Raw genomic sequence first — 17,393 nt, 5'->3', positions numbered from 1 at the left:
TTACCACGAAGGCAATACTATTCCACAGTAGGTATCCCCTAAAGCAGGCAGAAGAGAACCCAAGTCCTAGAAGTCATGAGTCACATCCCTATCGAGAAATTCAATTTCCACCCAAAGTTGGTTTATCCTGTTGAAACCCTCACCCCTCTAGTATAAAGCAATAATTAAATTTTCCGCAGGATTTAAATTTCCGGCAATCACTGAGGTCAAATCAAATCAAATCAAATCAATTTTATTTCCACAATTTATAAAAAATTAACAATTTTTCAAAAAAATAAAAATAAAATACAAATATATATAGTCTTGAAGCATTATAGAGTAAATTGATTACGTAAATTAATTCTAGTAAAATTAAATTTATAAAGTTATAATAGTAAAAACTTAAATACTAGTTGAATGTTTGCTCCGGCTTGAATAATAACTAATGTAATACATAAGGAAATGAGTCTACATGGACCTCAGTGGTCTGTGCGTAGACTCGAGTTGTTAAAAATTATATATATTTTTGAGCTAATTTGAAATAGAAGAAAAAGTTTAAGATTAAAAATTTACTATGTGCTATGGTTCTTCCATTCCTCCTTCTTCAAATTTAAAACACAACACTACTACAAATCTTAGAATAATATAACTGTCTTGAGATGGCCCTTCGTAACTTTCATATTACACTTACATTTATCGTTGGTTTCAACGGTTGTGACGGCGCAGAGGAACACAAACAAAGAAGTAAAGTATGAGCTGACTTTGCGTGGGTGTAGAGACGCCAAGACGCCGCTGTCGCTACCCCTCCATCCCCCCTCCATCCCCTCTCCAATGACACTTTCCTTCCTTCCCCCACCCCCTTACGGTAGTCAGCACTCAATCACTCTTTCAACCTTTATCGCTTCAAACATTACCTTCCATCGGCGAGAATAAACAGTCAAAAGTTTGTAAATCGTCAACGTTGCCCCCAACCAAACAGTGTCTTTAGATTCAACTCATTTGAACTATAACAAAGATAAAGGATAAATATTACTCATATGTATACTGTATAGTGTTAGTAATTTGCGTAAAAACAATCTTACATAGACTATAGATTTTTAAACGAGAACTATATTTATGTTGTGAATTATGTTGTTAATTTTGTGAATTAAGGACATTTCATTTATATGATTATGAAATGTCCACTGCTTTGATAATGCTACTAATCAATAATAAATTATCTAAAATAATACATTTAATAAATGATAATTGAGTACTGCTGTTAATCGTTTTTTTTTTTCATTTTAGCCTGATGTATGCTATTAGAAATAATTATAAGTAAAGCTTTATTCATTTATATTTGCATAAAAAGAGTACCGAATTCATGATCATATACAAAGAATCATTTAGATAAACTTCGTAGCACTGTAGTAACATTCTAATATTGAACACTTTCATTGATCATTTTTTAACAAACGAGACAAAAAAACAAGAAAGGGCAAACTATTTAATAATTTTATCTAACTATATTCTCTGAAATAATTGTCAAATGTTTAAGTCAACAAAAATAAAATATAATCTTTAGGGATGAATCTAGGGGAAGGCCAACTTAGCTTTACGACAAAACATTCAAAGGACAACCCACAATCTCACATTCATGATATTCATTTATGTATCTACAATACAGCAATAGCATACTTCTCATACTGTTTAGACGTATTCAGTCTTCCAGCTCTCTTACTTGGCCTTTGGCCTGTTGCTCCATAACTCGGAGAAACTGTTTTACAGGACATTGTCTATTGTATAATGAAGTAAATATTAAAATCGTATATAACATCTGATTATGAAACCATTTAGATTAAAATTATCTCTACTTCATGGAAAGATTTTCTATATTCCTTGTTTTGCCCATTACAAAGAGAAGAGGTTTGTAATATTAAATTTGAACATATTTAACATGGGATGTCAAAAATTTTATAACTATGAATGTATTCAGGCGGAACTATCAGATGGTACAAAGGCTGTTTTTTTTTTCAATAATGTGCTCATTTTAAGTCAACCTTCAAACAAAGCATGTGGAAAATGTTTGATTATTTTCTTTTCCTCGTAAATTTATAACTCCAATTTCTATGATAGTTACAGTAACATTTTGAATAAACATTTCAATATAAGTCATAATTGGTTTAGTATCACCCGTAAATTAGCATACATTCCATAAAAACCAACCTCACATTGAATTGGATTAACTAAAGAATGTTTTATACAACTTTTAAACTTATCACGAACAGCTGAAGGCAAGTCAATCATCCAAAGAGATAATACAGTCGCCAGTCGTGCGTCAAGCCCTTTTCAAAATGTCCAAGATGGTATCATGTTTAACTCTTTTCTGATGGGATTGGAGTTGTCTAGATATGACGGTGATAGAACGTGGTTAGTCCAAATGATAGGATTATCGTTTAAAGTGTCCAGAAGTAAATTTAATTTAGATTTATATCTCGAGGTTAAAATTAACAATTTTACTGTTTGTGGTAGAAGATAAATGGTATTTCAGTTTGTTTTACTTAAGCCATTCATTTAGAAGCTTCATCAACAGTCAATGCTTAAACGCAAGTAAGGAATAAATTGCAACATTGAGAACAACCATGTCAAAAATAATTACTATTTACCAGTATAAATATGACATTGTACTCGTATAAATTATGATCCGATATTATATTTAACTGTAATTCTATTTTGTACATTACCAAAATTTATATTTAGAATGTATTGTCCTTATAATGAGGGGCTAGTTGAATCTATCGTAGTATTATACTACAAATTACAGTTTGCAATTTGTAAAAAAAATAAAAGCAACAATTTTGTGAATTTCAGAGACGCAATTGTTGTAGCTACTCTAGTAACACGACGGATATACGTAAAATAATATTTATTTATTTTTTACATCAGAGTTTTTGTGTTTGTTTGATACAGAACCTATACATACGTCACACCTTTCATAATTCCATACTATTCCGCATTAATATGGAATATAGGGTGCAGTCTTCAGGATAATAGCCACACAATTGACTACTGCATGGAGATAAAATAATTATGACTTTGTTAGAGAAGTTGTAAAAATCATGCAGTTCTTGATTACAACTATTTGTTAAAAATTTGACAAGTGTATTTTTCACTAGAAGGAAACATTGGTGAAGTAAGTAAGTAGGCCTAAGTACAATCCTTTGTAGTGTGGGGAGCCTTCTCATTGGGTTCAAAATATCTGCATCGTTCCAGAACTTTCCCCAAATTTCATTATAGTTTCCAAGTTGTATGTAAACTGTAATTTTGCATTGTAAAATATCCGCCAATAAAGGCAATAAATGTTCGGTTGAAATAAATTCATATATTTTGGCACAATAATGATTTAGCTGGAAAATGTCTTATTGAGAATTCAATACGAGGCTAAAAATTCAATAGAAAATTCAAATTCAGTAGGTTGGCTCAAACGAAACCTCTTATTGACATTATTTGGTATTTAAATTATTTCTTGTAATTTAATTTTTGATACAACTTCGTATTTTAATTTTAAGTTTTAAATTGTAAATTTTGCTCAACCTGTTAATGAAGACTTTCTCTTTAGGTTCGCTCTCTATTTGTGGCTTATTTAAAAAAGATTTACATAACAATGAACTTCTCAAATTGTATCTGAAATTGAATAATATTAATAATATTTCTCTCAAATGACTGTGACATCAAAATTAAATACATTTCTTGCTATAAATAAATAGATCCAAAAGATAACAAGCTAACAAAAACGCAATACAAACTACAATAACAAAAATTGACAGGTAATGCATTAAATAAAGGGATGTCTGCAAAAAATAAGTCAATTTTTATGGAAAATTAAAAACACCAGTCTACATATACAACAACAACAACAATGATATCAAACGAAGTAACAAGGCAATTATTGTACTTGTTATGTAAACTTGTTTACCTACCTGTATTTTGGGATGCAAATAATTTAATTACAGTAAATAGTACCCACATGCCTCTACACATATAAAACGTTGAGTAAGTATTACCAATTTAATTCATGACAACGGAAACCCTTCAAAATCGCTCCCCACTCGTAAGCATGCTGCGTCCCCGGGCCGGATCGATGTGTTGGTGCCTCGCAGTCGAGGGTTTTGGGCGCTTCGCCAACGACGCTCCTCGTTTTGGGAAACGACAAACTCAAAAATAATCGTCGGCGATAATCGCTTCTCTGTTATTAATGAAAGTTGTAACTCGAGCGAATGGAGTTTTAACTTAACGCCGCTACGTCGCGGGTGTTGATTTTATGGTTTCTTAAAGGACATTTTTTTAATGTCTGCAAACTACTTTGTAAACTTAGCGAAGATATGCGTTGTGATAATGCTTCACTTTTTTGCTGTTTAAATAAGTAGAGTTTAAATTTACATTTTTACACCACTAGGGATATTTAAAAATTATTTGATATTTGGTTGGGATTAAAAATAAATTCGTAATGGTTCCAATAAAAAGGGTAGAAATACATATAAAAACGGTTCCAGTCATGTGTTTAGTTAGACCTGTTAGAGCGCCAATCCCCAATGGTCTTCTGCTACAGTATTTAAAATCTGTGAACCAGTGGCAAAGAGAATTATCTATGCTATACATTGTTTGATTCTGTCCATAAAACTTATTACAATGTTCAAATATGTGTGGACCTGAAATTAAAAGTTATGTAGTATTTTTGTATCCTACATTCTTGAAACCTTCTTGACTAGACTACTATTCCAGTACTACTATTCCAGTAGTATCATGATTTACTTAATTGCCAACTACAGGATATGGCTAAACTCGAAACTTATCCACAAACACGATTTAGACGAAATTAAGTCATGATGCGTTTAACGAAACTACTATCTGAAATAAAACAAATTTCTATAAAAATATGGCCTTTTTAGTGTAAGGAAAAACTTGGGAGGAGCTCGTAAAGAGTGTTATTCACCTGTTTTTAAACGTTTTTTCCTAAATGGGTTTATTTTTGGATAGGATCTGAGCCACTTGTAAAACATGTAAATACATCCGTGTATTTGATGCCAACTGTTTCTTCCACTGTTTCCTGCGTTCCCGTGATGTTTCATCTCCAAACATCCTGTATTTATTTATAAAACTTTATCTAGATCTACTTTGACATTATGGCTGAGGAGTAAGACAACCTCAAGTCAAAAGTACAATTTAAAAATTAATTTGTAATGAAGTCTGAAGAGGACATCAGTCATCAGATCCGTCTGTGTCTGTCTTTGTTCGGTTAAGTGCTCCTTTGTGGTATCTCAGGCTTGTCACACAAAACTAGTCTCAAATGTTTTACTCTGTTTTAGTTACTTTGTAGTAATTAAAAAGCTTGACCCTGATCCGTTCCGTAACAAAAGCTCTAATAATGGATTAAAAACACAAAGATATGATTAGCTTTTAAATTTTTTTTTCACCTTTCCTTGTTTATAATGGAAATTATCACAAACGAAAAATTAAAGTGTAGGTATTAAAACCTAATGTTTCTATTTTAGATTTTACTTCTCCTACATTTTTATATGGAACTGGCGTGCGTCAAGTGGAACGAAAACACGATTGTAAAGACACGCACAATTATATTTCATTTACCAATACGAGGCAAAAGTATTTTAGGTCTACGCAACGATCACGTAAAGATAAATACGAGTATTAACGACACGAGTAGAAATTTGCTTAAAACACTTCTACGAGTATCGTTAAGACTTATTTACGCTAGTTACGTACACTACTTTACGACAGTTTTTTTTATTACTACTATCACTACAATGCATGTTTAAGAAAGGTTATGTTTTTGTATTATGTTTCCTCTCATTGCCACTGACAGTGATGCAACAAATCATTGTACCAAACACTAATTGCACAACTCAACAATTAAATTGATCTAAACAGCTGATTAGTATACAGGGTGTTTTTTTAAAAACTTGCATCTTTATTTATGTAAAAACCGCAATAGATAGAAATATGCAGTTTAGGGGAATCATCTATTGACATAGGGGGCCCAATTGTTTTGAATTCAACGTTACATTCACATTCCCCCCCTTCCCCCCCTGCCACCAACTTATTTTTTTTTTAAATAGCAAATTACCCTTTGTGACATATCAAATGAAAGAGCATGAAAAAAGAAAATGTTTGATGAAAAAAAATTGAAAATCGGTTTATACATTTCCGAGATATTCCCCCCCCCCCTTCCCCGGAACTTATTTTTTTTTAATAGCAAAGTACCCCTTGTGACATATCAAATAAAAGAGCATGAAAAAAGAAAATGTTTGGTGAAATTTATTTTTTATTTGATATGTCACAAGGGCGGTTACCTTGCTATTAAAAAACAAGGTATGGGAAGGGAAAAGGGGGGGATTATATCACAAATTTATGAGCCGATTTAAATTTTTTTTCACCAAAAATTTTCTTTTTTCATGCTCTTTCATTTGATATGTCACAAGAGGTACCTTGCTTTAAAAAAAATTTAAGTTCCGGGGGGGGGGGAGGGGGGAATATCTCACAAATTTATGAACCGATTTTCAATTTTTTTTCATCAAACATTTTCTTTTTTCATGCTCTTTCATTTGATATGTCACAAAGGGTACCTTGCTATTAAAAAAAATAATAATTTGGGGGCAGGGGGAAAGGGGGGGAATGTGATTGTAACGTTGAATTCAAAACAATTGGGCCCCCTACGTCAATAGATGATTTCCGCAAACTGCATATTTCTACCTATTGCGGTTTTTACATAAATAAAGATGCAAGTTAAAAAAAAAAAAAAACACCCTGTAGATAGCAAGTATAGATAATGTGTTCGAAACATTACATTTTTACTTCTTTTCTCTCAATCCTTGAACCTCACTGGTCCGTAACTCGTGCTGTTATGTAAAAAATAATGCTTTTAAGTAAGTAAACAATGTTGTTGTGAGAATCTTTTCAATTCTAAAAACTGAACTGAAACGGCTAGGCCTACTTAAAAAAATTGTCGTAGGTAAAAGTTTTAACGAGTTGTATGAAAATACAAATAAGTACAAAATATTAAATTTTTTCTTGTTGTTACCAAAGAGACAAATAAAAAAGCCTACTTCTCACAGGCTTTGAGAAAACTTTGACTCTAACTCTATAATCACTCATCAGTAAGTATTCACAATCTTTAACAACATCATAAACTTCTTTAACATATGAAGCAACCATCCATATTATCGATTTCTTCCTATTATATTGGTCTGCGTGAAGACAAAACAGACTATCTTACTTTTTCATCAAGGTGCTCACTAGTTTAAAGCACAACATTATCAAAGTGTGCTACATAACAAAACATCAAAATACATAAACCACGAAACATGACAAAACTTTAATGCTGATATTTTACTAATGGTCCAGTCACACCATGAATTATTACTGACTTTTTTCCTAAACCATTTGACCAATGATTTAATGTTTCAGCTATGGTGGTAGATTACAAAAACGAAAAATCTAGATTGTGCAAGAAATGTAAATACAACAAGTACAATAATAAAAGTGCAGGTGATACGTCATTTTGTGGTATTGCCAGTAGTAAAGTTGCCGCCACTGTGACGACACCACCCCTACAATCGCACCCCCGCCATTAAATCTGTCCTCTGACTTGTACAGTACAAAGATACGTAAGTAATGGTTAGGAAAATTCGAATAGTTCAACATTTGACGTCATCTTATTTATGAACACTATGTTTCAAATTGATGGCATTATGGCATCTGCGAATACAGAAAAAAATTACTTTAATTCTGTAAGCAATCTATTTATACAACCGATTGATTTGTAAAATAGTGTAAAAACTTGTTTCACTTGTTGTTTTCACATAAATGTATTCTAAGAGGTTAATTTAGTTAGGATAAACCCAAAATGAGGGACTTCCACCCGGATTGTGTAAAATTTGAAGTTCATTTACCTTATATTTTCTAGTAAAAATTTAGTTTCACATAGTCTCTAGGCTGGCCAATTCCCTCACACTAATATTAACAACTTTATTTCGCAACTACATTATTTTGATTTAGTGCTACGAATTTCACAATGGCTGTAAAATATTTCTCTCTTTTACGTGATGCTATAAAATGTAGAACTTACCATGATTGACCTCGACGAAGTATTAAAAAGTTTGATTCTCAAAAGCTTTATTTTCCTTTTACGTCAGGGTTTATTAAATTTAAAATATGAATAAAATACAAATATAATAGATTCTATGAATACGTATTTTTAAAAGTTTGCTATGAAAAGAGAGTGGAACATTTAACTTAAATAAGTTAACAATAAATATGCGTTAAACAAATGTTTTAGCCATGTGGATAATCAATTGGCAAGATCAAGAGATGTATACAATTTAAAATGTTTATAACATCTTAGTATTGTTTACTTATATATTATTATTCGTCAATATTACTATTATTTACGTACTATTTATTACCTTCATGGTAAAGAACGCGTTAGCGAGATTTTCTAAGATAAATGTAAGTCAATAAAAATAAAATAAAAGTATCATAGCGTTTTAATTTGGATGAATGTAAAACAATTGCGTTGAAAAACTTTGAATATTTCTTTAAAAATCGTATGCAGGTATTTTAAGAAACATTAGGTTAGAGAGATAACGATAGTAGGAATGCTTAAAGCAGAATTAATTGGATTGCTCCTAAACTTGCTACAAATTAAAAACAAACGACTGAAATGCACGACGATAAACATAATACACCAGATAGCACTAGAAATCCATATTAGATCCATTCAAGAGTACAAAGGAATAGGAGTGTGCTACATACATATGTAGTGTCTATTGCGGACTCTACCAAAGATAAGTTATTCGTTCGCTGTTGCACTATGATCAATAATACTAATCAAAGCCCTATTTAGGTATGGGGTATATGTATATATAGCATATATTTGCAATAATCTAGGGACAAAGTATATCTTTACTATCGATTCTTTAATGTTTCAAAGGGACCTAAAGGAATGTTCATTTACATTCAATAATTAGTAGTTTTGAAACTTCAAGATTGAAATTTAAAATGTCTAAAATAAATAAAAAATATATGTAAATAAGGGAGATACGTAAATCATGTATATACCAGCATTGACTAAACACTATATAGCATTCTGTGTATAGTCAATGGTATCAGCCTACACACGATTTCAAATTAATCAAAACCAAAATGGCGGTTTCCACTAACCAGATTTAAAAGCCACAAACGTTTATATAAAGGTTGCATTTTGTTTCTAAAATCGTTGGCGGATGTGTAACTATTTTATACAACAGATGTAAAAATGTTATGTTTCTATTTCGTGTCCTCTTCCCGTTGCAATGCTCGGGTACAACAGCTAGTAGCATATGTATGCAATAACCTCGCGTCAAAGCTTGAATAATTTTCAATTCACTAATTTACCCCAGAAATAAGAAATGCTTATTGTCTTTACACAACTAAAGCTGCGACTGACCAGGTCAACATTAAAACTGGACATGTTTGCGTCCGGAGAAAATCAAACCTCAAGTTTATGTACGAATGAGGATACAAACCTTTCTTTCATCATACGAACTTGTCCATGTTAGCAAAATTATGTCAAAACTGCCTAAGCATTGGTGTATCAACCAATGGTTTTAACCTAACTCAATCAGTTTATTGTAGAAAATGCATTGTCATCAGGAATAGTACCCAAGCGGAAAGCACAATTCGTCAAATCTACCTTAAATAAGAGAGTCAGCATCAGTGCAAAAAAAATGCTTCTTCAACATAAAACACATATTAAGCTCGAGATTTATAAAGCCAAGGAACCTACTTGCACAATGCAGAGTCAATAATGTCTAATAATCTCATAAATTATTTTTACTATTTTTAATTGTTGTATGCATTTTTTGTATTGGCGGAGTAATATTTATTGGTACTATATAAAATGAATTTGCTAAATCATGTATTAAATTCACCTTTTGGTATTTAAAACGGATATGCAAACTTGAGCTCGGGTCGAAAATGGGTACTTTGGGCTCTAGTGTCGAAATATACTAATTATTTAAGACAATATTGTATAAAAATAAAAATAAAAACCTTACTGCCAAGAAATAATAGGGTGGCTACCATTGACTGAACGTAAAATATCGTAATCCGAAATGGGATTTGTAATTACAACGTTTTAAAATAAAATAAAAGTTTTACTGTATTAACATAAAAGGTGCAGAAAACCATATAAATAACGATTTCGCAAAACAAACTCTTTATTACGAAGTTAAATATTATGCACATATTAGCTATTTTCTTTCAATAACTAATAAGAAAACATTAAACATGTCAATACTGTTTTTTTTATTGGTGGCATTTCCCTACATAACTATATTTTGACTGGATACACACATTTGTCATGAACTTATTTTTTACTAAGAAAAAACACTTTGGAACATACAATTGCAATATACTATTTATTTAGCAATGCAATCCTAATGTATACTTTTTCTAATAAATAATACTTTAAACATTGTATTATGGTTCGAATATGTGTATTGGGGGGGGGGGAGGGGTAAAATTCCAGGGAGTACAATTCCAGCGCCACTGTATTTTAACATTCTCTTATCTAACTTAAGGAAGCGAAAGGAGGTGAAAAATGATATCTTGTATTGACAAGATGCAAACAAGTTAAGTTTTTGAGTCGCTGTCGTCGACGTGAAGTTCTCGTATCTATGTCAACACAAGAGTTTTACCTAGATTACAAATGATACTTTATGAACACCCGCAGTTGTTGAGAATACTGATGTAGAATATTATAGATTGCAATATTCCTTTAAGTATCAAGAATCAAAAGCCTCAATATATTCCTATGAACTAAGGTGAAATACAGAGTGACAATGTTTTGTTTACTTCATTATTTTAATTTTCATCCATTAGTATTATTATTAAAAATTGTCTTTATAGTTTCTTCATTGTCTATGTGCCCAAGCATAAAATTGTTTGTTTTTAGTAAATAGTTGTGATAACAAAAGAGAGAGAGAGAGCTTATTTTATTAAAAACGCTATAACGTCCATTCTGTACTCGTACTCATGTCCTATTATCTTGGCTTACCATAAACGTTATATAATATGGATAATAACCGGAAAAGATGTCGAAAACAAACGATAAATAACAATACCCCCACCGCAGCGAACCTGCAGACCAAGCGAATTTCAACTTGTATGATTAAATATTTACTAAAATAATTCCATAAATAAAACCTATTTATTTCCAATTTAAATAACATTAGATTTAACAAGTACTTAGGTTTGCTGCTACGGGGAAGGTAAACAGTGTTTTTGGACCAAACGTCAATAGTATAGGATGAAATAAATAAATTTGCCAAATTTGATGAACATATATCCATAAACAAGTAAACTACAATAGTTTTCATTTTCTCCATAAGAATAACATGAAAATTTTAAATTTGCATTTTTTTATGTTCTCCGTAATCATTAGGCATACAACGATGCTTCAATATACTAGATTATTTCCTTTTTAAAGCTCTACAAAATGGTTTGGGAAAGAAATTCCAAAACTTTATGTTTTTGGGGTCAAAAATGGGAAAACCCCATTTTTACGCCATAAAACCCCCCATAAACCCCCGTTCCCATGGTCCGATCATGCTAGTTCGCGAACTCCTTCGAATAAATGTAGGTTTACACGTTTATACCATATTTCATCAAAATCGGATAATTCGCGTTATCCCGGGTACAGGTCTTACCATGCTACGGTAATAGCTTATTCCCTATATATACCGGGTGTCCCACGAAGGGGTTTAAACGTTTGATTTTATATTACGTGCCCATTCATGCACCGAAATTTTTTAAACGTTACACAGTTTACAAAGTAGGTTCTAAAAATATTCTGGAAAAATTTCAACTCCCTAACCTTAGTAGAAACAAAATGGTGGCATATTGACAAGATTACCAATGTGCTTTCTATAAAAAAAAAACTTTCATGATTTATTATTAGTTATTTATTATTATTTTTATTATTTATTAGTTATTTGATTTATTTTTAGTTTTCCATTAGGCTACGTTCTAGTTTTTTATTTAAAAGTCATATTGCCCTGGAAAGTAACAATAAAAAGATTTTATAAAACCAAAAATACCTTTTTTTATGTTTTAAAGTAACGTTTTTCAATATGCCGCCATTTTGTTTATACTAAGGTTAGGGAGTTGAAATTTTTCCAGAATATTTTTGGAACCTACATTGTACACTGTGTAAAGTTTCAAAAAGTTCGGTGCATGAATGGGCGCGTAATATAAAATCAAACGTTTAAACCCCTTCGTGGGACACCCTATATATATAAAAGGCAAAGCCCTCACTGACTGACTCACTCACTCATCACTAATTCTCCCACTTTCCATTTACCTAGGAGGCTGAAATTAGGTACACTGATTCTTTAGGCATTAAATAGGAAAACTAAGTTGTTTTTATTCTGATCGGACTCTCGGGCTCCACCCCAGTGGCTCTGGAGTTTCCCGTGTTAACCTTATGAGTACTCAAATTTAAATGGAATTAATGACTCTTAACAGCTGTTTCAATTAAACAAGTTGGTTCTGTTCTATGATGTGCAGTAGCATTAAAGTTACAAGGATTACCAACAGGGTGCAGCACTGTTATTTTTTTTAAATTTATGACAACAGCTAATTTGCATACAAAAGGTGCATTGCATGGTGAGTGAGCGTAGCGAACGAACTTCAACCTGGAGGCGAGTAAGCGTAGCGAACGAGCTAACCTGAAGGCAAGTGAGCGCAGTGAACGAGCTCCAACCTAAAGGTGAGTGAGCGTAGCGAACGAACTTCAATTAGGACGTGATTGAGCCATGCGAACATGCTCACTTATGAAGTAAAACGGGGCAAAGCCCGCGGGTACAGCTAGTTCCCTATATAGGAAATTCGCTAAAATCGTAGACACTTTCTGAAAAGCAGGGGTGAATATAACGAGGGGTAAGGGGCCTGTTCCCCGCTAAATTATACGTTGGAAGAAGACGTAAGTACCGCTGACATATTATGATTTAATGTCAACAATAAAGAAGCTCGATCTCACTAAAGTAAAAGTGGTCAGCGCAAATTACCTTAGGAATATGATCAGCAAAACTGAGATAAAGATAAAATATGGGTTTTTACGTAAAATTACTCATCATAACCTTACATTAACCCCCATCCAAAGAAGTTATATATTTGCTGATGCCGAAAAGTATTAGGAGCAAAATTCCAGTTAAACCATATATTTTCCCTTACTGTATTTTGTTTTCCGGGCTAAGCTTGTTTTCATATTAGGTTCTAATTTAAATAATCAATCTAAACTGAATCTTACATATTACAGAACAACATGAGACTCTTGTCGAAATCAAGCCAGAATGTATCTAAAATAGATGATAAGTTTAATTTTGTTACGTAGTCTATCTATTAACGTACTGAAATTAATTCACCAGAGCCAGGTTATTTCATTCTCAGTCACTTGAATTTATTTTTCAGACAAGAAATAGAATAAAATTTAAAACTTATTGACATGTACGTGCGTATAACAAGTAGTATCATGTAGGTTTTCGATTATCGAAGGAACTACAAAAATGTTTTGAAAATGAGACAACACTCAACAATGTGTTCGTTTCGTCTGATAAAGTAACTCAATCTAATAATTTTCAAACATAAAACACAACACACCATCTTAAACTTGATTACAACCAGAAAATGTATTTCGCCTTCAAGGACACTAAAAATACGATGTTTACAAGTGTATTGTAAGAGATCCATGAATTATGGAATTACTCGGAGATTTATGTTCGGTTGTGATTTCGGGTGAAAAATAGGTTTGCGACTTCATTGAGGGCTGCAGGGGGCGGGGGCGTGAATGGGTGACGTCACTAGGGGGTGGACCGCCCCCGGGGTATAAATGTGTGGAACGCCGCGGCGCTGCATAACGCGTCCCGTCGTCAGAGAGTAGCCTATAGCACGTAGCTTCAAGTATCTACACACACGCACGTTGGTCCACGGTAAGACAAATGCACATGCTTGTGGCAAACACTTATTATGTTTTAAAATCTTTTTTTATGGCCCGGGATAGATTTTTTTCACTTGAAAACAAAATTGGTGAATGGCGGGATTTGAACCCGGGACCTCGACCGCCGTGGTTATGCGCTACGCTTTTTAGACTTGTTAGCTCTTTAGTTTGTTTTTTATATTTTGACCTCGTTTTAAAACAAAAAAGATTGAAAGTTCGAATAATAGATGATGTGAGCGATGGTCAACTGAACTTGTTAAAGTAGGGTAGTTTTGTGACAGATATAAAATTAAGACAGTAATACAATGAAAGTTACATAATTCTTTTAATTGCACAACATTTATCAAATTGTTTTGAGTTCAAGGAAATTGGGCTGGGGATTATATGTGAAATTATAAGAAAGAAATAAAGATAATCATCATTTAAATTCAATACCAATCTAACAAAATGATGAGTAAATTAAGTACACACTTTGGAAACCCATAAACAAAAAATGTATTACTGAACAATTCTAAGTTGTGTATACTATACGTTTGGTTTGTTCCTGCATTTACCCAACACGAAGTTGACAGCTAATTACACTTCAATTATCTTATTAATGGTGAATTTCCCATATAGCGGATAAGTCATTACCGTAGGTCATGGTAAGATATAGACTCGAGAAAACTTTAATTTTTCTGTTTGATATTCCCAGGGGCAGAAAACATAATGTATTCGTGTGCGCTCGAGTAAAACTTATTTTAATATATTTTTATTTTTCTAAATGTATAAACCTACGCTTATTTGAATGAATTCACGAACCAGAATGATCGAACTATGGGAACGGTGGCTTATTGGGTAACAATTGGGTTTCTCGCTTTGGACTACAAAAACTACAAATTTCGCAATTTATTTCTAGGCTTAAAAACTTAGAGCTTAAAAAATAAACAATTAAGTATATTGAAGCGATGTTTAACGCTTTTAATGGCTACGCAGAAAAAACAGATTTAAAATTCTTATCTTATTCTATGGATATAGTAAGTAAACTGCTGATTTTACATGTATATGGATATGTTTTAATAAAAATTTGGCAGATTCATTTATTTCATATAAAAATACAAATCACTGTACCTTTCTTATATTACAAACACTAAGTACTTAATAAAATAAAATAAATTTGACATGTTTATGGTAATAAAAAAATCCAATCAGAAAAAATATAAATTTACTTAGTCTGCAGATTCACTGCGGTGGGGGTATTTCACTGGGAAAGCTGTACAAAATTTCATTAAATAGCATAAAACATAACCTGCATTACCGAATTAAAACATACATAGCATTAATTATTTTTATATCATAACCTGATATTACCAGTTATATAAATATAATATTTTACTAATGCAGTAAAGCTAATGGCATAAAGAAATGGCTTTTAAAGTAAAGACTATTATAACAGAAACACTTTATCTATAAAGTCTGTCCGGATGATCAGTCGGATATTGAAAAGCATTAATACATTAACGAGAATCAACCAATTGAAACTGATTGAACTATTGCCCATTTTTAGCGAATTTCCCTATAGCGGAGTAGCTATTACCGTAGGTCTCATGGTAAGACTTGGATCCGGGACCGATTCAATTTTTCATTTTGATGTCCCCAGAGGCCAAAAACACTATTCGATCAAATATATATATTTTTATTTATATATATATTGAACGCGATAACTTTAGTAATTTTTGTCCGATTTTGATTTAATTGTTTTAAAGGTGTAATGCGGGATAAACAAAGACCCTAAAAAAAAACAAATAATTTAGTATATCGAAGTGTTTTTGTACGGTTATTGGTAACGGAGAAAATTAAAAAAAATATCAATTTAAAACTCCCATTTTATTGTTATGGAGAATATTGCGAAATGTTGTAGTTTGCTTGTTTATGGATATATTTTGATCAAACTTGGCAAATTTATCTGTTTATTAATTCTAAGCTATTAATATTTTACGAAAAAATATTTATCATTAGTTTACTTGTAGCAGAAAACCTAGGTACTCATTAAACCTAATGTTATTTAAATAGATTTAATTGAAAATCTATTCAGACAAATGGAAATTCGCATATTCGGCAGGTTTGCTGCGGTGTGGGTATTATTTTAATACTATTGCTATGTTAACACTGATATTTATTTGCACTATTAACTTGGCGATGCGTATTCGTAAGTGAAGCTTATTAGAGTTCGTATAATAATAAATCAAGCAATGATTACGTGGAAGTAAATTAGTATCCATCATAACTAAGAATTATTTAAGATCATTAGTAAAAATGTTATTCTATTACACAAGTAGTAATAACGTGTTATTTAAAGTACATATTTTAGGAATACGAATTTTCAAAGGTGATAAGATGGAAAATATTTTAGATATGATTTATCATGCATAGGTGGTTTTAATTAGATGGTATACATCTAATTAAATTACACGTTTTTTTTTCTCTTCATAAAAAATTGAAAAACATATTTTTGACAATGAGTTAAAAATAAATGGACATTTTAACCAAAGCAAATAGATAATTTTAGTCATAATTTTAAAAGAACGTATTCCGTTACGTTAATGTCATGGATATAAATTACTTAAATGTACTTGTTGTATTGGATGAGTTTATGCCCAGTAACTAATAACTTTGGAAAGTGGTATAACATAATGCTGGTGCATAGCAACAACTATTTCAAATATAACAATAAATAAACAGTATCAGCAAACTAAAACGTACTTTCTAGGAGCAACGGTGATATTTTATGGGTAAAATCAAAAAGTTGCAATAACAGTAATTGGGGTTGTACCATTGTTCCATTTTGTTTAGAGTTAAAAGGATTATTACTAAGTTTTAATTAAAATCATTCAAACAGTTTTGTGAAAATTAGATTTTCGTCATTTTATGTGGTTTAATTAAAAAATTATCTTTAAAAATCCAAATCATAAAAAAACTAAGTAAAACACCTGGAGATACCAAGTACTACAAAATATACGTACTAAATTTAATCAAAATCAGACCAGACTGTCCAAATTCACATAGACATACAAACACACACACACAGACATCACCTCGAAAACGGATACATCCCCCCCCCAAAACTCAAAATCTAAAATTTTGACGAAAATAATACTTTCTCCATTTACATTACTAGTATGGAGGATAACGTTTAAACACAAAATTAATAAATGCAGAGTAAATAATATACTTTTACTACATATATAACATTTTATAAAATGGAAAATTGTATCCTCAAAATAAAACTAATACTGCATTTAAGCTCCCAATCCCAATAAGGGATCACCTCTCTCAAATACTTGGTTCTCCTTTGCTAAACCATTGACAACCTCTTGTATATGGTTAAACTATTCTCATCTAC

At 31.7% G+C, this 17,393-nt stretch overlaps 1 protein-coding gene across 1 annotated transcript in view; it reads left to right on the top strand.

Annotated features, from left to right (window-relative positions):
- The first annotated feature begins 13,917 nt into the window (after window positions 1-13,917).
- LOC128991001 (uncharacterized) overlaps window positions 13,918-17,393 on the top strand; it is a 62,114-nt gene continuing 58,638 nt past the window's right edge. The window contains exon 1 of the mRNA XM_054413702.1: window positions 13,918-14,003. The gene's annotated coding sequence lies outside the window, so the exon portion shown is untranslated. The remainder of the gene's footprint in view (window positions 14,004-17,393) is intronic.

This window comes from Macrosteles quadrilineatus, unplaced genomic scaffold (assembly GCF_028750875.1).
Source record: "Macrosteles quadrilineatus isolate MER2022 unplaced genomic scaffold, UCM_ALF_1.0 Scaffold_3__2_contigs__length_128488019, whole genome shotgun sequence".
NCBI classification, from domain to species: domain Eukaryota; kingdom Metazoa; phylum Arthropoda; class Insecta; order Hemiptera; family Cicadellidae; genus Macrosteles; species Macrosteles quadrilineatus.
The sequence above is the reverse complement of the archived record's forward strand: the minus strand, read 5'-3'. Positions and strand labels throughout refer to the sequence as shown.